Source organism: Canis lupus, chromosome 13 (genome assembly GCF_011100685.1).
Source record: "Canis lupus familiaris isolate Mischka breed German Shepherd chromosome 13, alternate assembly UU_Cfam_GSD_1.0, whole genome shotgun sequence".
Classification (NCBI taxonomy): domain Eukaryota; kingdom Metazoa; phylum Chordata; class Mammalia; order Carnivora; family Canidae; genus Canis; species Canis lupus.
Genome location: NC_049234.1, coordinates 52,952,641 through 52,979,917, shown reverse-complemented (window position 1 = coordinate 52,979,917; position 27,277 = coordinate 52,952,641). Strand labels below are relative to the sequence as shown.

Below are 27,277 nucleotides of genomic sequence, written 5' to 3'. Positions count from 1 at the left end.
TCAATTAGAGAAAGTTAAGGGAATTAAGGCCTCTATAATATGTAACAAAGAAAAGTATTGAAATCTAGAAAATTAGAAAGATATTATAAAAAGATGCTATATTAAAAGTATTAAATTATAATTCCACTTCTAAAGGAAATGACTTACCAGGCTCTGCTATAAAAGGGGAATATAGATATTCTGAAAATGAAGCAAGAGATGAAAGAAACAGAATATAAAGAGTTACTTAGAGTTTAAAAAAGCAAACTGAAGTAGAAAGCCAAATATAGAATGAGTTTATTATTCATAAATATCTATTAAGATTATAATAAAAAAGCATTTACAAAGATATCATTCTCATGGGGGAGACAGTCTAACAGAGAAAAACTCTAGAAAGTGAGAACATTAATGCTCATGTTAAACCAGAATAGTACTATGATATTATTTGTCAATTTTCTCATTAAATTGTAGACAAGTGCGAAATAAAAACCGTGAAAAATTGTCAGTTGACCAAAATCAGATAAAAGAGTAGTAATTAGAAAAATTTACCATATGCAAAACAGTGGGACCTGTCGACCTTATTTTATATGGTTTTCAAAGGATCGTTTTATGTATGACCAATTTTGAAAAATCCTCAAGGCATGAGACTTTACTGGCCTGTATATGGAAAATCATTCAGTAATGAAAAGTTCCTGAAAGTCTATAAACAGCCATAGTGAATATAATTAGAAGGAGAAGTCTTATGAGGTACCACAGGTCTGTTGCTCCATTGTCATGCTTAAAATCTTGAACAGTTTGAAAAAGTAAAACTATTCAAATGATCTTTGATAATACAGGGTCAGGCACTACAAAAACAATTGAAATTAGAAATATTTTTAAAGACCTTTAGGCTATAAATTTAATTTTTCAAAATCTGGCATGCTGTAAATAGCGACACATCTATATCATACAAAGATTTCTGTATCTTCAATTTAACAAAACTGAAAACCAAATGCGTCTTTATATTTTAAATTTTATCTGTTATCCCCACTGGGATGTGAAAGAGAGTTGACAAAGGAGAGGTGAGCAAAAAATAGAAATGAAATTTGAGGAAAAAAGGGTAATAGGATATTATGTGCCACATGAAAGGCAGTTACTGCCCTTTTTTGCTCAGCTTTCTGGTTGGATTTTTATCAATTTTATCTTTCCTAAAGAAAAAAGGTGTCTTGTAAGAATCTAAAGGGTAGGAGCAACAGTCTCCTACACACCACCTTCTAAGAAAGATTGGCATGGACATCTACCAAATTTATAACAAAACAAGCTTGATAGAGAAAGAGATGGATCATGATATCATCAAACTGTTAAGACTTTTGCCAAATGGAAGCAACATTTATGTGGCTTGTGTTGAAGTCCTAATCCCCATGTGATGATTATTTGAGGGTAGGTCCTTTGGGAAATAGGTTTAGATCAAGTCATGAGGGTAGAACCTCTGTGATGTGGTTAGTGCCTTTATAAAAAGAGACCAAAAGGCTTACTCTTTCTGTTTCTCTGTCATAGGAAGATCAACCAAGAAGGCCTCTGTTGGCAAACCAGGAAGAGGGTCTGACCAAGCACCAAATCTACTAATACCTTGATTTTGGACTTCTTAGGCTTCAGAAATGTGAGAAATAAATGTTTGCTTTTAAGTCATCCAGTCTATGCTAAGTTGTTACAGGAGCCTAAGCTAAGACAATCTAAATATAAATTAATAGCACATCACTATATGTCTCTGTGTGTGTGTGTATGCTTTTCTTTGCTATTATAATATGATGAACTGCACATAAATCCTTATTTAAGCTGTCCTGGAAAGATGAATAAGAGGGGAGAAAAGAATTACCTTTAGCTGTGGATATCTGGTTCATATCTTACCCAAATTAATTGACTTCAAACTATTTTGAAACATCATCAAGAGCATGTTAATAACCCACAACTAGTTAAGTTATGCTCTAATCAACGTCATTTGTATTTTTAAATAAGAAATTTCATATATTATTTTCCTGTTATTTTGGTCCCTAAATATCTTCCAACTATCTCTTAATCAAAATTACAAAGTAAAAAGTGAGGGGGCACCTGGGTGGCTTAGTCAGTTGAGCTTCTGACTTTTGATTTTGGTTTTGGGATCAAGCCCTGAGTCAGACTCCCTGCTTGGGATTCTCTCTCTTCCTCTCCCCCTACTCCTCATCCTTCCCCTACAACATGTTCTCTGTCTTTCTCTTCTTTCTAAAATAAATAAATACATCTTTAGGAAATTAAAATAAAATCACAAAATAAAAGCCAAATACTTATTGTTTTAGGGCTTGTGATGTTAATTTTATGTGTTGGTTTGGCTAGGCTAATGGTGCCCAGTTGTTTGGTCAAACACTAGTCTACGTGCTTCTGTGAAGATATTTTGTAAATGTGATTAACATTTATAATCAATTGTCTTTAAGTAAAGCAAATTTCCCATAGTAATATGAGTAGGCCTCATTCATTTAAGGGCCGTAAAAACAAAATTGAGGTTTCCTGGGAGAGAAGGAATTCCTCCTCAAAACTATTCTAGAAAGATTGCCTGAATTTCGTGCCTGCTGGTCTGCTCTGTGGATTTGTGATGCAAGATTTGAATATCAAATCTTACTGGAATTTCTATCCTACCAACCTGACCTTATAGATTTTGAATTTACCAGGCTCCATAATTGCGTAAGCCAATTCCCTAAAATAAATCTACATATCTCTGTCTATCTGTATTTTATTGTTTCTGTTTCTTTAGGGAACCCTGACTGATAAAAGGCTCAATACATTCCCTGGAATGCTGGGATATACTGACATCTATAAGCACAATGTCCTTCTTACTGTGTACTGGAAATCATACTTTTACATTATTTCAGCTATACTGTAAATGCCCGAAGTACACTGGTGGACTTCTTTCTTTTAGAGAAATCTTTAAAATGAACATGAAGTAATGCTGTGACTATATAAATACAAGACTGTTATTAATAATGCTAATGATGGAACGTCTATAAATTAGGTCACAGAACCTCAACATGGATTTGTTCCTTTTTTTCCCTACAAAACAGGTTATCTTTGATAAATACTATCCATACCTATGAAATTGTTGGAAACTTACAAGATACTGGCATTTCTGGTTATTCTTTCTAATTAACATTTTTGGTGAAACAAGAATTGTTAAAATATGGTACTTTCCTCAACTTCTCTGTATTTACTTAAACCATCAATATAAGTGAGAATTTCAGAATATTTTGAACAGTGACTAAGAAGAATTAAATGATTCATGTCATAATTTTGTCTATGAGTCATGGGATAATATGCTAGAATCATGTTACGTATTATTGAACACTTTAAGCACTACTTATTGTAAAAATTCTCAATGGAAACATAAAAATGCCAAAATTTTTGCTTTTTCAAATTTAGGCATGAAAGAGGGCACGAAAAAGTTTTTAAAAGCAAATGGTAACATAAAAGAGGGTGTGAGAAGTTGTCTCCAGTTATTGTTTCTAATAAGTAAATTTGTATCACACTTTGAAATTTATGAAACACTTTCACATATGTTTCCTATATACCTAGAACCTACAACAAGCTCAGCCAAACATGATTTTTTTCATGACAGTTACCTCAATAGACAATTCATGAGAAGAAGAGGGTACTACCTAGGAAGTTCTACCCAACAAGACACTGGTCTACACTTTATTCTTCAAAAGAAAGTACTGTGGTATTGTATGTGAGCAAATGTACTGTGCTATCTGAAAAATATAGCACAGAATAAAATTACAGAAAAACATCAAGCACAGAAAAAGAGCTAAAAATGTTCTATGTTTTCCTTATTCCTTTCCTTATGTGAGAGTCTTTGTATGGGAAGTGATCTTTATTTATCAGCAGAAAGCTCTAAAGATTATTACACTTTATGTCAATAGAGAATTATTAGGGTCACATGGTGCACTCATTCAGTTCTCTTTCTCTCTCCCTTTTTTTTGGAAATAGTTCAGTGATAATAGTTATCACTCCCATAGAACATTCCCATGGAAAGTCAGGAAAATGAAGGAACAGAGGAATATATTCCAAATGAAAGAATAAGATAAAACCTCAGAAAAAGCCTTAATGGATGAGAGATCATGATTTACCTGATAGAGTTCAAAATAATAGTCATAAAGATGCGCACTGAACTTGAAAGATAAATCAATGAACACAGTGCTTCTTTAAAAAAAGAGAAAATATAGAAAAGTACCAAAAAGAAGTAACAGAATTGAAGAATAACTGAAATGAAAAACTACAATAGAGGAGTTCAAGAGCAGAATAGATGAATCAGAAAAATAGATCCATTAACCCAAAGACAAGCCACTGGAACTCACACAATCAGAACTTGAGAAAAGAAAAAGAGAAGGACCAAAAAATGAGGATAGCTAAAGGATTTGTGGGATAACATCCAGCAGACAACATTCACATTCCATAGGTTCCAAAAGGAGAGAGAAAAGGGGGCAGAAAAACTATTTGAAGAAGTAATAGTTGAAAACTTCCCTAACTGGGGAAGGAACAGTCATCCAGATACAGGAAACTCAGTGAGTTCCAAAATAATAAACCCAAAGAAATCAACATCAAAATTATGAAAGTTAAGGATGAAAGCCTTAAAAGCAGCGATAGAAAATCAACTTGTTATATATTTACAAGAGAACCTCCATAAGATTATCAAATTTTTCAGCAGAAACTTTTCAGGGGAGAAGAGAATGAACCAATACATTCAAAGTGCTGAAAGAAAAAAATCTTCCAACAAAGAATGCTCCACAGTTCTTCAGAATTGAAGAAAAGGATAATGAATTTTTCAGAGAAGCACAAGCTAAAGGAGTTCCTCAACCATAGACTGGCCTTGTAAGAAATATAAAAGTATAAATCTCGCTGGCAAAGATGAATATATAGTAAAACTCAGAATAACTCAATGTTGTAAAGGTGGTAGTTAAGTCACTTGAAAGCTACTTTGAAGGTTAAAAGAAGTAGTAAAAATAACTAGAACTACAAATAAATTGTTAAGGGATACCCAAGATAAAATTATGCAAATTATGACATAAATGTCTGTGTGTGGGGGGTGGGTAAAAATGTAGAGCTTTAGAATGTGTTCAAACTTCAATTATTGACTTAAAATAGACTGTTATATGTAGGTTTATGTAAGCTCCATTGTGATCACAAAGCAAAACACTATAATAGAAGCACAAAAGGGAAGGAAGGAATTCTTGGCATGTAAATACAGAAAATCAAGTCACAAAGAAAACAAGCAAGAGAAAAAAACAAGATTCTGAAGTATAAATAGAGCCAGGAAACAACAAAACGGCAATATACATATCTATCAATAATTAATTTAAATATAAAGAGATTAAATTCTTCAATCAAAAGATAGAGTGGCTGAATGCATAAAATAACAAGACCTATATATACTGCCTACAGGGGACTCCCTTCATATCTAAGGACTCATACAGACTGAAAGTAAAGGGAAGGAAAAATAGATTCCATGCAATGGACACCAAAACAAAGCTGGGGTACCTCTCTCTCCCTCTATCCCTCTTCCCCCTGTTTCCTCTCTCTCTCTCTCTCTCTCTAAAATAAAATAAAGACATCTTTACAAGAACTCAATTACAAGAAAAATAGAAAAATCACAAATATTTGGATAGTAAACATCATGCTACTAAATAACAAATGGATCAAAGAAGAAATTAAAAGATAATTAAAAAATACCATGAGATAAATGAATCTAGAAACACTGAAATTTGTGGGATTCAGCAAAAGCAGCAGTAAATGCTTACCTCAAGAAACAAGAAAAACCTCAAAAAAGTTTATAATTCAAGGAACTAGTAAAAGAACACTAAATCCTGAAGTTAGTAGAAGGAAGGAAATAACAAATATCATGAACAAAATGAAATAGTGATGAAAAAAAAACAATAGAAAAGCCCAATAAAGAGTAGTTCTTTGAAAAGATAAAACAAAATTAACAAACCTTTAAGCTCCTCAAGAAAAAAAGAGAGGACCCAAAATCAGAAATAAGAGATGTTCTAATTGATACTACATAACTCATCTGTGTATCTATATGCTAATATGGATCCATCAGAGAGATTATGAAAACATTGGATCAAAAAGAATAAGATATTTAGGAATAAATTTAACCAAGAGATGAAAGACCTATACACAGAAGTTATAAGACATTGATGAAGGAAAGTGAAGACAATACAAATAAATTGAAAGATATTCCATACTCATGGATTGTAATAATTAATACTGTTAAAATTTCCATGGAATTCAAAGCAATACACAGATTCAGTGCAATCCCTATACAAACTCTAATGACATTTTTCACAAAGATAAGCTATCCTGAAATTTGTATGAACCCACTAAAGATCCTGAATAGCTAAAGTAATCTTGAGAAAGAAAAACAAAGCTGAGGGATCATGCCCCTGATCTCAAACTGCATTAGAAAGCTGTCTTAATCAAAACAATATGGTATTGGAGCAGAATAGAGAGTCCTGAAATAAACCCATGCATATATATATATATGCATATATATATCTTATGACAAAGGAGCCAGGAATATACAATGCAAAAAAGATAGTCTCTTCAATAAATGATGTTGGGAAACTGGACAGCCACATGTAAAATAATGAAACTGACCACTTTCTGACATTATACACAAAAATTAACTCAAGTGGATTAAAGACTGAACACAAGTCCTGAAACTCTAAAACTCCTAGAAGAACACACAGGCATTAAGCTCCTTGACTTCAGTATTGGTGATTATTTTTTTTTTAATTTGACATCAAAGCAAACAAAATAAGAGCAAAAGTAAACAAAACAATCACATCAAACTAAAAAGCTTCTATTTTTTTTAAAGCTTCTTCAGAGCAAAAGAAACTGTCAATAAAATGAAAATGCAACCTACTAAATGGAGAAGAGATTTGCAAATTATATATCTGATAAGGTATTTATATGCAAAATGTGTAAGGAACTCCTATAACTCAATATAATTAAAATTGAGCAAAAGACCTGAAAAGACATTTTCATGTAAGACTGATACATGAAAAGGTGCTCAATATCACTAATCATTAGGAAAATGTAAATCGAAACTGTAGTGAAATAGTACCTCACACCTTTTAGGATGACTATTACCAAAAAGACAACAGAAAACAGATAACAAGTTTTGAAGAGGATGTAGAAAAAAAGGAACACTTGTGCACTGTTGGTGGGAATGCATATTGGTACAGCCACAATGGAAAACAATATAAAAGTTCCACAATCGATCAATCAATCAATCAATGAACTACCATATGATCCAGCAATTACACTTTCAGGGTATTCATCCGAAGGAAATGAAAACTAACTCAAAAACTTATATGCTCCCCCATTTTCAATACAGCATTATTAGCAGTAGTCAAGAGATGGAAGCAACCTAGGTGTCCATTGATAGATAAGTGGATAAAGGATATTTGCTATATATATACAATGGAATACTACTTAGTCATATAAAGAAGGAAATCTATTTGTTAAAATATGAATGAAACTTATGCCATTATGGTAAGTAAAAGAAGTCAGATCCTAAAAATACTGTAATATCTCACTTATATGTAGAATCTAAAAATAAAAAAAGCAAAATGCTCACACTTGTAAGTATATCATAGAGATTGCTGGTTGCTAGAAGAGAGTGGGTAATGAGTAAAGGGGGTTAAAAAATACAAAGTTATAAAATAAATTATTCATGGGGATATAACTTAAAGCATATGACTACAGTTAACAATCCTCTATTACACATTTGAAAATTGCTGAGAGTAGAACTTAAAAGTTCTTCTAAGAAAAAATTGTAAGTGTGCAGTGATGGGTATTAACTAGTTTTACTGTGATCATTTCACAGTATTACAAATATTGAATCATATTGTACACCTGAAACTAATGTTATAGGTCAATTTTATCTTAAAAAATCATTGCTAAGGCAAATGATTTCTCCACATGCAAAACACAAAGCTTTACTACTTAATAGTTTGTTTAAAGCATAATTGAGATTCTTTCATTAAATTATGATTCAATCTAGAACATGTACCTTTTTTTATCAGTGCACAAAAACACTAGAATAATTTTCTAGATTAAGGTATTTTAGCTTATAATATGGAAAAAAGTTTGCTCAGAGGGAGAACCACTTGTAAAATTGGGGACAGAATTTTCAAAGTTAGAGCCAGTATTTTTTATTTAGGAAATGTTGTTTGAGGATTTATAATCTAAATTCATGATGCTTTGGCAAATTAAGTGATCAATTTATTAAGATACTCTATTCAAAGAACTGTCTCTTTGTGGGAAAAAAATGCTAGGATATGACCTTTGAAGATGGATAGTTTGGTAAATACACTTCTAAAAAAAATGTGAATGAGTTCTGTGTTTAGTGTTTGTTTAAAATATATTAGTGTATTTTTTATGTAATGCATTTCTGAAAGAGCACTTATATTTCAGTGATTGTCTAAACATTTTTTTACTTTGAAATGGAAAGTTTTTATAACAACATACTATTTAGAAAAAGTACAGAAGTTCCAAAAAAGGTACTATGTATGACATTTCATTTTAATGTATGCATTTTGCAGTATTCTAATAGTTTAAACATTACAGTTGTTGATATGTATATTTTTATAGCAAAGAAAGAATTTTATTCCATCAAACTGGAAACAAAAAGGCTGTCTTTCCACAGATTTGTCAACAGTACTCAAGTATGGTACACATATGAATAAGTAATAAACCACAAGAAAACTAATGAATGCTCTCAGAAAATTTACCCAGAGTTATTTTCCTTCATAATATCTTCATTGGAGACAAGTGCTTAAACAGCAGCATCATTAAAATCTTGTAGTCAGTACAAATGGAGCAACCCTTCACTTTTAAGATTTGAGTGGTTTATCATTTTCAGGTACTCAGAAGGCAAAGAAATAGGCTATTGTGTATCTTTTACAGTAGAGAAGTTTATTTTGGATGTGCTTTATAACTGGAATTCCCTTCTGAAACAGTTTGAAAATATAACCGTTTCTATTTATTGCAATATAATTGTAAGACTGATGATTCCTCCTTTGCAAAATTCTAGTGTAATTAGTGTATCTCTATATATCTATTTAAAAACATGAAATTTCAAAATAAGACTTTATCATGTGGATGTTTTCCTCCTGGATAGAGTAAGATTGCTTTATTTGGGGGGCAGGGGGTGGATAGGGAATTAGAAAATAAAGGGGAAATAGTGTTAATGATAGAGAGTACCTGATGTAATTTTCAGAGGATGCTCCAGAATTTCTAGGAGACATTTGGAGATAAGAGATCTGTTTTAAAGATTTGAAGCTGTCTACATTTTTTAACATATGAATTTTTGTTTTGTGGCTGGGGGCAAATGATGGTGAATTGGGGAATGGCTACAGGTAGCATCTACCTGTTATTGTTCACTTAATCTATAGACTGTTGTAGAGGAATAAGTTAATGAACTGTGTTCATCTTACTTGGGTCAATAAAAAACGTTTACACTCTCCTATTAAACAAATATCAGTCTCTTGGGTCTAGTTTTTATTCTATTGGGATATTAAAAAAAAACAAGTGGTTTTAGCAGATTTAAATCTAAATAAGACAGAAAACTGACTTGAGTGGTACTATAGCAATACTTTAAAAAAATCCTAAGGAAACAAATTTTCACCTATAATTCTCACCTCAATAATCGATTAATTGATAGGCTATCATAAAGATATTCTTAGAACATTATGGACTTAGTACTTTTCCCTGACATGTATTCCTTCTTAGGAAACAATTTTGGGATATATAGCCCAGGAAAACTAAGAAACAAATCAAATGTATTTGAGGAACTCAGGCACAGACCAGCAGGCTGTCAGCAGGTGTACTGTGGTACTGGTCAATAATTAGTTCTGGATCTAATTAGGAAAAGCAGTATAGGGAAGGCAAGGGAGTTACAGGATAGCCATGTCCTGTGGCCTCTATTGTAAGCATTACAGATTGGAACAGCAGGAGAGATCTAAGAGGAGGCTTTCTGAGGAGGGGGTCTGTGTAAAAGGCAAAGGGGGACTTATAGATTATGTGATTTAGAGTCAGGGTAGAAGTGCTCACTTAAGGTCATCAATTCTGTAGCTAGGTTACATTCATTAGTTCTGTACTTCAATTTCTTCATATGTGCAATTGGGATGATAGGGTTATTATTAAAAAATTAAATGCATGTAATAAAGCAGTAAGAACAATGCATGACACGGAAAACCAATCATAGGAGCTAAAGGAAAGATGAGGATATGATAAGAAAAATGAAGGGTTTAGAAAAAACCATGTACAAGAGGGACTAATCTTCTAAAATGTGGCATCACTTAAAAAAAATAACACAATTTTTCATTTGACCTTGATCCTAGGTACAGATGTCACCTTCGAAGGCCAGGCTTATAGTTTTCCAATGGATAACGAAATACTATCATTCTAACTCAAAACTTGACTTGATATGGAAAAAGAGTCATAAAATCCTAAAGACACAAATATAAATTTCTAGGAACTAAATTTTAGAGCAATCTCAAGAAAAAGTAAGTTACTGGAGAACAGAAGGTAAATGATTGTCACCATGGCAATGTAAAAGTGAAAGATGTGCAGCTGAGAAAGTGTAGGTGGTAAAAAGGGAAAAAAAGTAGTATTGCTTACTAATATTCTTATCTGATAAAGTATTAAGCAAAAAGAACTTTTCATATATTGATGGAGGTCCAAGTATATCATTTTCAATTGCAACCTATAGAAAAATTATACATATATCTATATACAAAGTTTCACTTAATATAGCAAAATCCTCCTCATTCATATGAAGCAATATGTAGATTATCCCTAGATTGCTGATTTATCACAGCATAATGGTAATAACCTAAATTAAAATCTGCACCCACCAAAAATATCATAACTCAGATCTTTAGCATAAGTACAAGATGGAGAACACTGTCCATATGAAAAGTAACTACCTGGGACGCCTGAGTGACTCAGTGGTTAAGCGTCTGCCTTCAGCTCATGGAATGATCCTGGGGTCCTGGGATCGAGTCCTGAGTTGGGCTCCCTTCAGGGAGCCTGCTTCTCTGTCTGCCTGTGTCTCTGCCTCTCTTTGTGTGTCTCTTATGAATAAATAAATAAAATCCTTAAAAAAAAGAAAAACAGCTACCTGTCCATATGAAAAATAAACACTCCAGTCCACCAGAAGCAACTCTAGATCTCACACCTAGGTATGATGGATCACAGGTACATTCACTCAGAAAAACAAATCCCATTCTCAATGGTATATATTGAGAACAAATCTGATGTCACATAGATTGATTCTATCTTTAAGAAATCAGAAGGAAGAAGGTCAAATGTTGTGGGGCCCAAGTGAGCAGTGTTGTAAGGCACCACTTCTGTGGAATAGGGGATGACTTGGAAAGAGGAAGCATCTTTTGGAGTTTTGGTTGTAAAGATAAAGAAGAAAATGGGAAAAGAAATTATCCTGCTGAAACACAGCAGATTACATATTTGTAAGTCACACCATTTATTAATTTCTCTGTATTGGTACTATAAAAATTATCTAATTTGGTGGCTTAAAAATACACAAATATTTTTTTCTTACAGTTCTGAAGAGCAGAAGTCTGAGATTATTTTCATTAGGCTGAAGTCAAGGGATTAGTCCCAAGTATTATAGGACTGCTTTCTTCTGGAGGCTTTAGGAGAGAATCTGTCTCTTGCCAGTTTGAGCTTCTAGTGGCTGCTGATGGCCTTAGCTTTCAACCCCTTTCCTCAAACTCAGAGTGCATCACTAAAGAAAAAATCTTCCATCATCACTTTTTTATCTCTGATTTCTCCTGTGTCTTTCTTCTTGGAACCATTGTAATTACATTGGATCAACTCTTATAAACCAAGATAATCTCCCCATCTCAAAGGGCCTTAATCAAAAAACTCTTTTTTCCATATAGGGTAATATAGGGTCTGGGAATTATGACATGGAGATATTTGGGTACCTGTTGAGTTTATCCTCCTCCACCTCCAAGTAAAACAGCACTATAAATAAACTGCAATTTACTACACCAATGGAAGAGGGCAGTCTTGAACTAAGAAACTTTGTTAGGCTCCCATACTTGCACCTGTGAGTTCACACAACTGTCATAGTTCATCCAAAGGGAAATAAAATTAGGAAATGAATGGAAAGTGGAAAACAACATTCATACAGTGCTTCAGAAAAAAGAAGAAAACTAGAAAATTAAAAAGTATTCTGAATAATAAAAATATTTTCCCCAGTCACAAATATAAGACTGAGGGAAAACTACATCACAGTATTCTAGCCTGAGTAAAATACACTTCAGCAAGAATTTTCAAATATAAATAATGTCTTAAATCAGGAATTCAAAAACTCAGAACATAAATGTATAAAAAAACAGAACAATGTAAGACAAGAATTAACCAAACTCAGGAAACTGTTTAACAAACATACCACAATATTTTTTAAATGATGGCTAAATTACAACCACCTAAGAGACAATATACTCACTTAAATTTAATGAAGGACATTGAGGAGAGGCTTGAAAATCCACAGGAATATGAGGGTGAAATAGAGAAAGAAAAGTCAGGAAAAAAAAAACATTCATACATAGTAGAGGGCTAAGAAAGTCTATAATACATAAAGTACCTAGAAGAAAAAAACAAAGTGAAACAATGTAAAATAAATAATATATAATAACAACATCAATCTACACATCAAAAGGAATTAAAAAGAAAGCTAAGGAATTAGACCAGATAAGAAATACAATACTTACATACATAAACATAAATGTGACATGATAAAATGGTAGAATTGGGATAAACTATATAAATAGAATAAATAAAGATAAATGAATTTCATTCAGTTGTTTAAAAGATTTGCAAATTGCCACACAAAATTCAGCTCTGTGTTGTATATAAGAAACCTACCTATGATTAAAGGATTAATGAGGTCTAAAAGGACAAAGGAATGCTAGAAAAATATTTAAACATTGAGAAATTAGAGGTTGCATCCTAGATATCGAACTTAAAAATTCAGGATAAAAAAATTTGTCAAGTAAGACAGCTTGAGATTCTGAAAGCCCCCATTCACAATAACATATTAGAATTTTGAATATATTTACTCAAAATAAGATAGTAATAATCATCAACAAAAACAGGAGGTTCAAGAAGAAATAAACAGAAACACACTAATAGGGACTTAACTCACAGTTAAATACAGGTCTTGTGAACCAAACAATACGGACATAAAGTCATCAATGGCCTACCCTTAGAGTAGATTTTAAGATGATGGCTCAAATATTATATCCTATAAAAGAGAATATATCTTCTGCTCAAGTACACATAGAATATTGACAAAAAATGACTATACATTACTTTTTAAAACAATATTAAATTCTGTGCTATAGAAAGTTACACTCTGATAAAAATGTAAAATGAAAAGTTAATGAAGTGAAAATTCAGATCTTTTCATGTCGAAATTTGAAAGCTATCTATTAAAATACTTTTGTAGGGACTTGGGTGGCTCAGTCAATTAAACCACCGACTGGATTTTGGCTCAGGTTGTGAGATCAAGCCCCACATAGAGCTCCATGCTGGGGGTTTAGACTTCTTAGGATTCTCCCTCTCCCCCTGCTCCTATCTATCTCTCTCTGTCTAAAAAAAAAAGATAATAGTAAAAATAAAAATAAAATATTTTTTGCATGGGGAGTTCTGGTCCAAGATGTAGATACAGGAAAGCTTTCAACTTACCCCCTCCATGGACATACCAAATGGCTGCATGGCTTTTGCAATGGCTTTTGCAAAACAAAGCTAGAGAGACCACATAGAGAATGGCAAGAGAGATGGAGACAAGGAGACATAGTAACAAAGGGAACCTCTGCCCCAGATGCTGAACTGCCAGTGGGGAGAGATAGTACCTGAGGCTACAAGCAGTTTTACCCACTCTGGAGCACACAAAAAGAACCAGTTTAAAAGGATGGACCAGCTCTAGAACCCTATCAAACAGCTAGGAGCTGCTAGAACTCTCTAGAACTGAGAAGCTAGTGAGTGCAATGGTTTCTGTTCCCCCTCCATCTTGATAGCATGGGCAGAAACAAGATCTGGGCACCCTAGCTAGCCTACTGCCTCAAGAGCCCTGGGTTCCTGACTCACACCAGCCCCAGCCATCCCACTAAGGCAGCCCTATGACCCCCTGGTTGATGCCTGCTTCATAATCACCACAATTCTTAAGACACTAATTCTGCTGATGGACAAAGAAAGTGTCTACAGTGGTAAGATCAGCAAGCCATGTTATAAAGTGGCCTCCAACCTGTGGTATTTCCAGTATTGACCTGGTCTGTCACTTTCCCCTACCACTCTCCACTGCTTTTGCACCATTCTCTTCCCCATACATATACATATCCCTTTTTTATTTTGGGATCCATTATCCTTCACCCCTTATTGCTGCCCAAACCACATGGGCTGGGGGCTGAGACTGGATGGACAGACACTTCTCACTACCCATACCCTTCCTGTGTGTGGTTGGAAAACTTTTTTGATTTTTGGTGGATTTTTTCTCCCTGAATATAAAAGATTCTACTAACAAAAAATAAATAAATAAATAAATAAATAAATAAATAAATAAATAAATAAATAATATAAATGGTTTAAATGCTCTAATCAAAAGACATAAGGGGACAGAATGGATTAAAAAATTATATGCTGCTCACAAGAGACTCCCTTCAGATCTAAAGACACATACAGATTAAAAGTGAAGGGTGGAAAAATATATGTCATGCAAATGAAAGGGAAAAAAAAAAGGTCAGCATTTGTTATATCAGACAAAATACATTTCGAAACAAAGACTGAAAAAGAGATAATATTTTATAATGATTAAGGGATCAATCCAACAAGACGTTATAATAATTGTAAATTTATTTTATTTTAACATTGGAACATCAAAATATATAAATAGTAATACATATAAAGAGAGAAACTGACAGTAAAACAATAACAGTAGGAAACTTTAACACCTGACTTATATCAATAAGTAAGACTCATCCAGACAGGAAATTAACCAGGAAACAGTGGCTTTGAACAACACATTAGACAGGATGGACTCAAAACATATATATAGCACATTTCATCCTAAATCGGTGAATACACTTTTTTTTCAAGTGCACATAGAACATTCTCCATGATGAATCACATGTTAGGCTAAAAAACAAGTCTCAATAAATTTAAGGAGACTGAAATCATAGTAGGGATCTTTTACAACTACAGTGGCATTAAAACTACAAATTAATTACAAGGAAAAAAATCACAGAGAAACAGAAACATCTGAAGGTGAAACAATGCTACTAAACATCCAGTGGGTTAATGAAGGACTCAAAAAGGAAATTAAAAAATATATAGAGACAAGTGGAAATGAAAAGATGATGATTCAAAATATTTGGGAAACAGTCAAAGAAGTTCTAAGAGGGAAGTTTATAGTGACACATGCCTACCTCAAGAAATGAAAGGTTTCAAACAACCTAACTTTATGCCTCAAGAAACCACCAGTAGAATAACAAACAAAACCCAAAGTTAGGAGAAGTTACATAAAAAGAGAAGAAATAAGTGAAGTAGAAATTCAAAGAAAATATAGAAAAAAAATCAATGAAATCAAGAGCTGGTTTTTGGAAAAGATGAACAAAATTGACAAACCTGTAACCAGACTCATCAAAGGAAAAAGAGGACACAAAAAATAAAATCAGACATGAAAAAGAAATAACAATTGACACCACAGAAATACAAAGAATTATAAGAGATTTCTATGAAAAATTCTATGCTGGGATGCCTGGGCGCCTCAGCAGTTGAGCATCTGTCTTCAGCTCAGGGCATGATCCTGGGTCTGGAAAATCGAGTCCCACATGGGCTCCCTACAAGGAGTCTGCTTCTCTCTCTGCCTCTCTCTCTGTGTCTCTCATGAATAAATAAATAAATAAATAAATAAATAAATAAATAAATAAATAAAATGTATGCCAACAATTTGGGCAACCTAAAAGAAATGGATAAGTTTCTGGAAATATACAGTCTTTCAAAACTGAATCAGGAAGAAATAGAAAATCTGAGCAAATTACTAGTAGCAAAATCGAATCGGTAATAATAATAATAAGAAAAAACCACCTTCCAACAAACAAAAGTCCAGGACCAGATGGCTTTACAAGTGGATTCTACTAGACATTAAAAGTTAATACCCATTATTCTTAAACCATTCAAAAAAATAGAAAAGGAAGGAAAATTCCAAATATGTTTGAGAAGGCCAGCACTAACCTGATACCAAAATAAGACAAAGGCACTACAAAAGAATAGAAAAGTACTGGCCAATATCCCTGATGAATAATAGATGCAAAATTTTTCAACAAAATAGAGCAAACTGCATTCAATAATACATTAAAAGGATCATTTACCACAATCAAGTAGAATTTATTCTGGCAATGCAAAAATAGTTCAATGTTCTCAAATTAATCATGATACACCACAATATAAAGGATAAAGATCTTGTGGTCATCTCAACAGATTAAAAAAAAAAGCATTTAACAAAATATCCTTTCATGATAAAAACTCTCAACAAAATGGGTTTAGTGGGAATATATGTCAACATAATAAAGGGCATACATAAAAAACCAATAGCTAAGATATCAATGGTGAAACACTGAGTGCTTTTCCTCTAAGATCAGGAAGACATGGATCCCCACTTTTATTCAGCATACAACTGGAAGTTCTAGTTACAGTAGTCAGACAATTAAAAATATGAAAGACAACCACAGTAAAACTGTCTACTACTTGCAGATACTATGATACTATGCATAGAAAACCCTAAAACTCCACCAAAAACCAAGTAGAAGTAATCAAAGAGGTAATAAATAATTCAGCAAAGTTGCAGGATACAAAATTAATACACAGATCAGTTGAGATTCTGAATGCTATAACAAAGTAGCAGAAAAAGAAATTAAGAAAACAATTTCATTTACAATTGCACCAAAAAAGAATAAAATACCTAGGAATAAGCTCAACTAAGGAGGTGAAAGACCTATACTCTGAAAAATGTAAGACCCTGGTGAATGAAATTGAAGATGGCATAAACAAATGGAAAGATATTCTATGCTCATGGATGAGAATAATCAATACTATTAAAATGTCTATAGTACCCAAAGCAATCTACAGATTCAGTGCAATCCATATCAAAATGTCAATCTCATTTTTTACAAAATTTCTGTATAGAACCAAAAAAGAACCCAAACAGCTACAAAAATATTGAGAAAGAAGAACAAAGCTGGGAGTATCATGATTGCAGATTTCAACATATATTCAAAGCTGGAATAATCAGAACAGGATAGTACTGGCTCAAAAACAGATACATAGATCAATGGGCCAGAATAGAGAACCCAGAAATAATCCCATACTTATATGGTCAATTATTCTATGATAAAGAGGGCAAAAATATACAATGAGGAAATACAGTATCTTCAATAAATGGTGATGGGAAAACCAGATAGCTATATGCAAAAAAGTGCAATTGGATTACTTTCTTACACCATATACAGACATAAGCTCAAAATAGGTGAAAGATGTAAATATGAGACCTGAAACCATAAAACTTCCTAGAAGAAAACATAGGCAATAATCTCACTGACATAGGGTTTAGTAAAATTTTTCTAGCTATGTCTCCTCCAGCAAGAGAAACAAAGCAAAATCAAACTATTGGTACTATAGCCAAATAAAAAGCTTTTGCACAGTGATGAAAGCCATCAATAAAATGGAAATGCATCCTACTGAATAGGAGAAGATATCTGTAGATGATATATCTGATGAGGGGTTAATATCCAAAATATATAAAGAACTTATACAACATAAACATCAAAAAACAAAAAACAAATAATTCTAGTAAAATCTAGGTGGAAGACCAAAAGAGACATTTTTTCCAAAGAACGCATACCATATAGATGGCCAACAGACACATGGAAAGATTCTCAATATCAGGATACATCAGGAGAATGCAAATCAAAACTACAATGCATTATTACCTTACACCAGTCAGAATAACTAGTTTCAAAAAGATAAGAAATAACAAGTATTGGTGAGGATGTAGAGAAATAGGAAATCTTGTGCTTTCAGTGGAAATATAAATTGGTGCAGCCACTGTGGACAGCAGTATGGATGTTCCTCAGAAAATTAAAGATAGAAATACCAAGTGATCCAGTAATTCTACTACTGAATATTTACAAAAAGAAAATGAAAACAGGGCCCCTAGGTAGCTCAGTGGTTGAGTGTCTGCCTTTGGCTCAGGTCATGGTCCCAGGGTCCTGGGATCAAGTCACGCATCAGGCTGTGGGGAGCCTGCTTCTCCCTCTGTCTATATCTCTGCCTCTCTATGTCTTTCATGACTAAATAAATAAAATATCTTTTTTTAAAAAAGAAAATGAAAACACTAATATATATGTGTGTGTAAATATATATATGTATATATGCCTCTATGTTTATTGTAGCAGTATTTACAATCAAGATGTGGAAACATCTGGGGCATCTGTGTGGCTCATGAATAAATAAATAAAATCTTAAAAAAAAGATATGGAAACATCCTAAGTATCTATTAATAGATGGAGAAAGAAGATGTGCTATATATAAAAATGGAATATCAGTCAGCTATAAAAAATGATGAGGTCTTGCCATTTGGGAAAACATGGATGGACCTAGAGGGTATTATGCTAAGTGAAGTGAGTCAGAGGAAAATAAATACCATATAATTTGAGTTGGTATGGAATCTTAAAAAATAAAACAATGCACACGCGCACACACACACACACACACACTCACACACAAAGCATTAAAAAACCTATAAATCCAAAAAAAAACAAACGTTGTTTGTCAGAGGGAAGGGGGTTGGGGGGATAAGCACACTGGGGAAAGGGGAGTGGGAAGTAGAATCTTCTGTCATAGGATAAATAAATCATGGAGATGAAAAGTACAGTATAGGGATATTGTCAATGGTATTATAATAGTGTTTTATCATGACGGTAGCTACACTTGTAGTGATCGTAACATAACACATAGAGTTGTGGAATAACTATGTCTTACACTTGAAACTAATGTAACGTTGTATGTCAATTATACTTCAAGTAAAAAAAAAAAACAAACCTTGCCAACTTGGTAGTTTCTTAAATGTTAATTGTAAAGTTGATCTGAAAGCATTTCTTTTTTTTTTTTTAAGATTTATTTATTCATGAGAGACACACAGAAAGAGGCAGAGATGTAGGCAGAGGGAGAAGCAGGCTCCATGCAGGGAATCAAATGGGGGACTCCACCCGGATTCCAGGATCATGCCCTGAGCTGAAGGCAGATGCTCAATCCCTGAGCCTCCCAGGTGTCCCTATCTGAAATCATTTCAATCAGCTTCTGTGTCTCTTACATTAAAATCCTATGGTTGGTCTTAGACTTTGAAGGAATCTTTTTACTACACACAATTTTGTAACATCATGCATTGATAATTTGGAATATCTTGGCATGCTAAGTTATGCAGATCTTCCAAATGTTGACATCTTTACTATTTAATATTTTTTTAATATTTTAAAAGTATAGTTGTTAATATTGCCAGTGATTTTATCGAGTCTTAAATACTAGCAAGTTGCTGAGCTCACAGTGGCATATATAAATTTTCCAAGATTCTAACTTTCACATGAAAGCTCTAATTTTGTCATTAGTCACAAATACTGTCAGCTATTTCCTTGAAGCAACAGGCTCACTTCTTTCTTTTTTTTCCTCTCAAAAAATATTAGCAAAATATCCAAATTATTTTTTTAAAGATTTCATTTATTTATTCATGAGACACACACAAAGAGAGGTAGAGACATAGGCAAATGGAGAAGCAAGTTCCCGGCAGAGCTCCTGATGTGGGACTCAATTCCAGGATCCTGAGCCAGAAGCAGATGCTCAATCACTGAGCCTGAGGTGCCCCACAAAATATCCAAATTAAATGTGAGGTCTGGATGTGTTAGTTTACTTAACAGGAGAATCCTTTTACAATGTGTACATATTTTAAATTATCACATTGTAGACTTTAAATATCTTAAAATACTATTTGTCAAACATACGTCAATAGAGCTTAAAAACTTTTACCTAAAAAACAAACAAACAAACAAACTAATAAAATAAAGAACTTCTGGATGGAAGGGCAAATGCAAAGCAAAAGTGTAGAACTTATAAACTATAATAATATAAACAATACTAACAGAATATATTTAAAGTAGTAGACAGGAGAAAAACATAATGCTTTACATACTCTACCAATGAAAATTAAAGAATGTAGGTATGAACTAATTACCTACTCAATAAAATAGAAAAGGTACAAAGTGAATCAAGAGGAAGGACAAGAAGTGCCTAGGTGGCTAGTCAGACTCTTGATCTCAGCTCAGGTCTTGATCTCAGGGTAATAAGTTCAAGCCCTACATTAAGCTTCATGCAGGGCACTGAGTGTACTTAAAAAAAGAAAGAAAGGACAAAATAGGGTGTATCAAGAAAAAAGAAAATAAGGCAGAACAAATAAAAATAATATAGTTAATAAATCAATTTGTTTATTTAAAAGTTAATAGGCAAACATAAAGAAAGGGAATTGGGGGAAAAACAGTTAAAAATTACAAAGGAAAAAAATTAATAGGCAAACATAAATAAAGGGAATTGGGGGAAAAACAGTTAAAAATTACAAAGGAAAACTAAATCTAACAGCCAGAAATTAAGAAAATTTAGATATTCTGTACTAGCCTATCCAAAAAATTTTGAAAATCTAGGTAAAATGGATGATTTTTGAGGAAAATACATGAATCGAATTTGATAACAGTGGAGGGAAAAATGCAAAACCAGACAGAAGAGAGAAAATTATAAAAATATACCCTACAAAAATGTATCAAGTTCAGATGATTCACGGAGGATATTCAGGTAATTTCACTGGGGGTGTTTAGCAACATCTAAAAGACCAGAAAATGAAATTTCTATATAAATTGTTCCAGGTTATAAGAAACTGATACTTAAACCTGAAGAAGGGAGTCCCCCTCAGGTAAACTATTTTCTAATCTTAATTATTAATGTTAATGCAAAAATCCTAAGTAAAACATTGGCGAACAGATTTATGAGAATAAACATCCAGAGAATAACATATTGTGATTTAACCTATCATCTTGAGTTATACTTGTTTATCTCAGAGCTGCTCATTGTTCGAAGACTAAACTGCCTCTCTGCAGTCGTTGTGCATACAAAGGATTCTGACAAATGACTCAAAGAAAAAAACACAGTGAAGACATGGTGAATGGCCTCTGAACTACAAACTAACCTGCTAATGAAACGCTTCTTCAGGAGAGTCTACCACCATAGTAAGGATCTGGACCATCCCTGGTGGTCTCTATTACAGCTTTGACCAAAGACTGAACTTAAAAGAAGAAGAAAAAGAGAGAAAAGAAGGAAGAAATCCCTTCCCAAATAGAAAAGATCTCCCTCATAGTCCAGCCAAACCAGTATGGGGTTTTAAGGAGTGTTCTGGAATTGTGTTGCCTGCTGAGGAAACATGGGGTTGATTTTGGCCTTAGAAGATATTATTTGTATTGTTTCAAAGGCGGGAAGTCAACAACATTTTGTTGACTGAAGTGAGTCTACCACGGATCTGCTGACTTTCAAGATAGGAAGCAGCTACTAACTCATTTCTTTTCAGAAGAATTTTCACTGTAGTGATCTGTCGTTGAACAATCAAACATGAAGATCAGTATCGTTTGTCAAGATTAAGTAACTCCCATTAATTAAAAGTTTTAAACCTCTTTTGTGTTCACTTGCAATCGTTGATAGAGATGATCTTTCTTAGAACTCTGAGAAATCATTATTTTATCTCTTGGAACTTGTGGATCAGAAGATGCCCTGTTTTAGCCAAGAAGAACAAGTTTAATATTTTGTGTTTTCTATTTAAAAGACCTTTTTTTTTCCTATCATAAACTTAGCCCTGTTGATAAGCACACAGAATCTGAAACATTTTGTGTGTCATGTACACCTCCCCAGGTATCTGATAATTCATGTCTCTTCATTCCTTCAACTTTTAACATCTCTTCATAAAACAGTATGCTTCATTTATGCTTCACTAAGTGCAGTTTACTAATAACTATATGTTATTTCTTCTGGGAGAGGTAGAAAGAAGGTATGCTTTGACTTATTTTTCATTCAGCCCTATGGATTTATTTTGGATGTATTAAGTATTTTTATCTTTGTGCAGCAGAATAGAATATTGTGGCAGAGACTGGTAATTACCTACCCAAGATCTATTCTCTTTTTTTTAAAGACAGAACTCCAGTTTGAGTTGAGGTTCTCAATGAAAGCCGTATGACTCTCTCAGCAGTAGTTCCCCAAGAGATCTAGAACTCACTCCTGAGGCTTTAGGAAAAGACCTTTAAAAGTGGGCCCTTTAATGTCTTGTGATCATTTGTTCTCCCCATCTCCTTTCTTTTTTATCTTTTCTAGAATGGGTTATGATGCTGGAAGTGGAGAACCATTTTCTGAAGTGCATACTCCTCAGTTGCTGAATAACGGCAGTGGAAGGTACCTGGGACAGAGAAAACATCATAATGCCACTAAGCCAGCCCTGTATTTCCTTCCTCTAAATTTATTGTTAAATGATAGGGAATAAAAAAATAAATCCCACTGGTTTGTTTAAATGAAGTGTGCATGTGTGTGCTTATTATTTCCAACTAAATGCATCCCTAATTTTTACAAATAGCTCTGACTAAATGCTATTACTATGTGAAGTAATATCAATTTATACTTAGTAGTCCTAAAAGATAATAAAATTGCATTATTTTACAGTGACCTCATGTCACATATTGTGGACTTTAGCAAATATACTCAAGTTTTATGCTAGAAAAAAGACACCGGGAAATAGTTATTTATAGGGTATACCTTTATGAGTCTAGGTTGGAGAGAACTTTATTTTTCTTGTGTTTGAGTATTTTTTTTTCAAGTGGCCAGGAGGGTGTTACTGGTCTGTGTGTTCAAACAACAGAATAAAATGCAGTTCACACTTTTTTTTTTTTTTTGGAATATATGAACAAAAAGGTCAACTAAATCTTTCACAGTTCAAAACTGTTTTGGCATAATGTAGACATTGGGGATCCAAATGACATTATAGAAAATAATAATGAGATACTTTTCAATGATTCTTTATAAAGAGGACATTGGGATCTGTAGTCATGAAAATTGCAACCACCTTTTAAAAATCGTACTATGACAAGAGATATAGCTTTGCATTTATTATTCTTTCACCAAGAGCAAAATTTACTCTTATTAAGTGCTTCTGCTTAACCAACCTTAAAATAATTTAATTTTGATCATTAATTCCTTATTAAAATACTAAATATAACAAAAGAGGGACAGATTTGATTGAATATTAAGGAACCTTTTGATTAACTCTGAGCTGAAAGCTTGCTGCCTCATCTTTTTCTTGTCATAAGAACACTCTCCTTTTTCATTATGTAAAATTAGTTACATTGGAGCAGTTATTTAGAAAAGAGCAAAGAAAATATTTGTTTTTTAATCATTGCACCAAAGTTTTCAGGCCTCCTGCTTCTTCTTCAGGAATCTCCAAGTTAAGTTTATTTGAACACTTAAATGATCATTATTAAATATATAAACAAGCACTTAGGAAAATATATTTCAAGGATCCTGGGTCTAACAGCCCATCACACTTATGTTAATTTTAGAGGGCATTATATTAACAAATGAGCATTTACAATGACACAAGCGCACACTCCTTCTTAAGATGATAATCATTCCACCACAGGTGTGATTTCACTATGGCCTCAATGGCATTCAGAGCAAACTATCAGGAGAGCGGAGTCCTAGTTTTGAGTCTGTGTGCATAGTAGCTCTTGGATCTTGGGAAAGACTCAAATGCTTTCTAGGTTTAGTTTCCAAATAGTGAAAGAAGATACTGACATATATGCTGTTTAAGATTTTACCTATATCTGGAGAGCAATGAAATTTACAGAAGGATGGTAGGACATATTCTTTTATTCTTGATGCATTTTCCTTCCAGGTCATGTATGAGTTTCATCATTACCTCACTTTTCTGTGTCTATAGCACAAGCGAGTAGGGACAGCATAAAGAATGTTGGCCTTGGAATTAGAAGACCAGAAAAGAACTGGACTGAGTAACAGTTTTACTGCTTAGTGCCTGTGCAACCTTTACAAAGCAATTAACCTTTAGACACTCAGTTTTATAATCTGCTAAATGGAGATTACTATTCCTCCAGATATAAACAATGGATAAGATAACTTTTCGAGACACCTATTAAAATGGGTAGCGCATTGTATGAAGTTAATAAATATTAGGCTAATTACAAGTATACTTTAAAAACAAACAGATAAACTCTGGCATGGAATACATTGGCTAATTATGACTCATTAGGTAGGTGGCTCAAATGACTTTATCAGATTCCGGGATAGAAGGAATCTTGTTTGTTCATATTATAATGCCAGCATCTTGAATTAGTTTGCCCTTAAAATTGCCTCCTTATTGAATTTGAATAATATTAACAAAGTGCCTGTACTCTGAAAGAGTAGGCGGGACAGTTTGTATATTTTGACGGAAGTCTTAGGAAGACCGTGCATGATTTAGGGCTGCATGGAAGAGCACTTTCAGAAGACTTGTGGAAGTGAGCTGAAGAGGCATATCTTAAAGTAAAAGGAAATAAACTGAGGCAAATAGAATACACTGAAAATGAAATTTTCCTATATGGTTAACCAAATGGGTTTGGGGTTTTTGTTAGAAGACAGAGAAGTTATTACTATCCCTTGAGGCTTATATTCCATATACATTATATTAATATAAACTATAATCAAGGGAGTCTTTCTATTTTTGTTTTTTTTCTAATAATTTCCTCTGAAAAATGGGTAAAATCAAATGCCATTTTAAAATTTTCTAATTGTTTTTCTATACTGTTGAAATTAACTCACTTTTGATCTTTTGCCATGATGTATTCATACTACAACATCTCTGAGTTCTCTAGGAAGGTTTTCTTAGTCTTATATTAATTCTGCGGTCTTTGTTATCAAATCTGCCTCTTAGCTGGGAGACATAGTATTGAAATACAACTTACGTATTAATTATTATGTTTACTTGTGACACAACCAAGTGTAGACCTCTGTGAAAAAGTTTTTCTTGCTCACTGGTCTCCAAACATCAACGGAGTAATAGAACTAGTATTTTTCAAAGTAATCCCTATGGTTTGGTCATTATGACAACCTGGGCTAAACCAACTTTTCCTGTCCTAGAATCTGATAAAGTCATTTGAGCTACTTAGCAGTGATTCATAATACACTAAATAATTCCACATCGGGGTTTGTCTATGTTTCAATATGTGATTTAACACAGATGAATACCAATCCAGCCTCTTGTCCCCCTCCAGTTACAGTTACTATTTCCACTTTTAGGTCTGAAACATTCAGTTATCTATTCTGGTCCTCTTTTAAAAGTTTTTGAAGGCTCATGATCTTATAAATGTCCAAAAGAGAATTTTAAAATTGCCTGCATATTGAAGTTTAAGTTAGATCAGATGACACTGAGGAACTTCATGTTTTATTTTTAGGCATCTCTGTATTTTTCTGTAGACATAATATTAGAAAAATGTTTTTTTTTGAGATATTATGTATCATGACCATGTCTCTTAAAATCTTTAATGTTTAAAACTTTTCTAATGTTCTCAGTTGGGTGAGAGAGACTGTGAGAGACTGGATACACAAACAATGGCCAGATTATATATTAAAATAGGCCTCTGACCCACAGTCTGTAGTAACCAGCTCAGTAAATCAACTCATTGTTACAGTCACCAATACATGAAACCATCCTATTATTTATAAGCCAAACTTGTAGAAAGCTAGGCCACTATCTCTAGACAATATTCCACAAAGCCAAACAATAGCCCCTGTAGCAGTTGGCCCCAAATAGCCAGGACTTGATTAATAGTTGATAGCTTCCCTAATAAGTGTCCTGCTTCCAACTTTGTTTCAACCAGCAAAAGCTAACTATGCACCCCTACCCAAATACACATGATACCTCCCTTCTCATAAGCCTGCCAATACCCATGTCATCAGGACACACCTGAAGCCTTCTACTTTTTTTTTTCCCCTCATAAAGTTTTCCTGCTCATAATCCTGTCTTTGAGTTTCTGTCAAAATGCAAGTGACAGCCTGATTCCCTTGCTAGAGCAAGCTCTGAATAAAAAGCCTTTGCCTGTAGTCATTTGGTTCTTTTTTTCTTTTCTCTTTCTATACTTGCTTAGCCTCCATAAAGTGAGTTTGCTTTAATACCTTTGATGTGAACATTTTTATCTGTTAGGATCTATGCCAGGCACAAAGTTATGACAATAAACTAGAGAAGTGAAGTTCATACCTTACCCAACACCTAAATGGTAAAGAAAATAAGCAAACAAATAGAAAATATTAATATTATGGGTTGACTTTGAAGACAAAGACATAAATTGTTATTGTAATACAGAGTGATCTTCAGGAATGAGACTATGTAGCTAAAAAAGACTAGTATATATATATGTCTTTAATAAAAATATTTAAAAAGATATTTAATTAGCACCAATTACCTCCTTTATCTTTTACTTTTAAATTTATTTACTAAAGGGTCTTTTTTTCATTACTGTGGCTTTATAGTATTTGCAATATGCACATGCCTTCAGATTTCCTATTCTGATATTTATTGAGCGGAGCATTTTTTCCCCTTTGAATTAATGAGATTAGACACTTCCTTGAGTATTTTATCAATGTTTCCTCTTAGATTCTCATGTTTTTGACATTCTGTATGGGTTAAAAGGAAGATTTTTTTTTTTTTTTTTTTTTTGTAATTTGGACTTGATAATTAGTATTCTCCAACTGTCTTACATTTAAATAAGGTCATTTAATTTTAATTTATAAAACATTCTTTGAAAAATTTTGAGCATGCTATTGAACGAAAAAATTCCTTCTTCTTCTTTTGGGGCTAAGACGGGGTATCTGCTATCCAGTATTGTTAGCTGCTTAATTCTTTTTGAAATTTGATTACTATTCAATAGTGTTAAACTATTGCTCCTCAAAGTCTGTACTTCAAAAAAAATGAACTATACCTAAAACTATATCTAACATAATTATGCCAAATTCATAAACTTATTTTTGATCAGGTTGATTCATAATGAACTGCAGAAAAGTCTAGTATTTGTTCTTCACA

At 33.2% G+C, this 27,277-nt stretch overlaps 2 long non-coding RNA genes across 4 annotated transcripts in view; one reads left to right on the top strand and one right to left on the bottom strand.

Moving 5' to 3' along the window:
- Positions 1 to 22,677, top strand: part of LOC119865325 — an 80,108-nt gene extending 57,431 nt beyond the window's left edge. The window contains exon 3 of the long non-coding RNA XR_005369052.1: positions 22,531 to 22,677. This is a non-coding gene — a long non-coding RNA (uncharacterized LOC119865325). The remainder of the gene's footprint in view (positions 1 to 22,530) is intronic.
- LOC111098628 overlaps positions 1 to 27,277 on the bottom strand; it is a 190,002-nt gene that overhangs the window by 44,809 nt on the left and 117,916 nt on the right. The window lies entirely within an intron of this gene.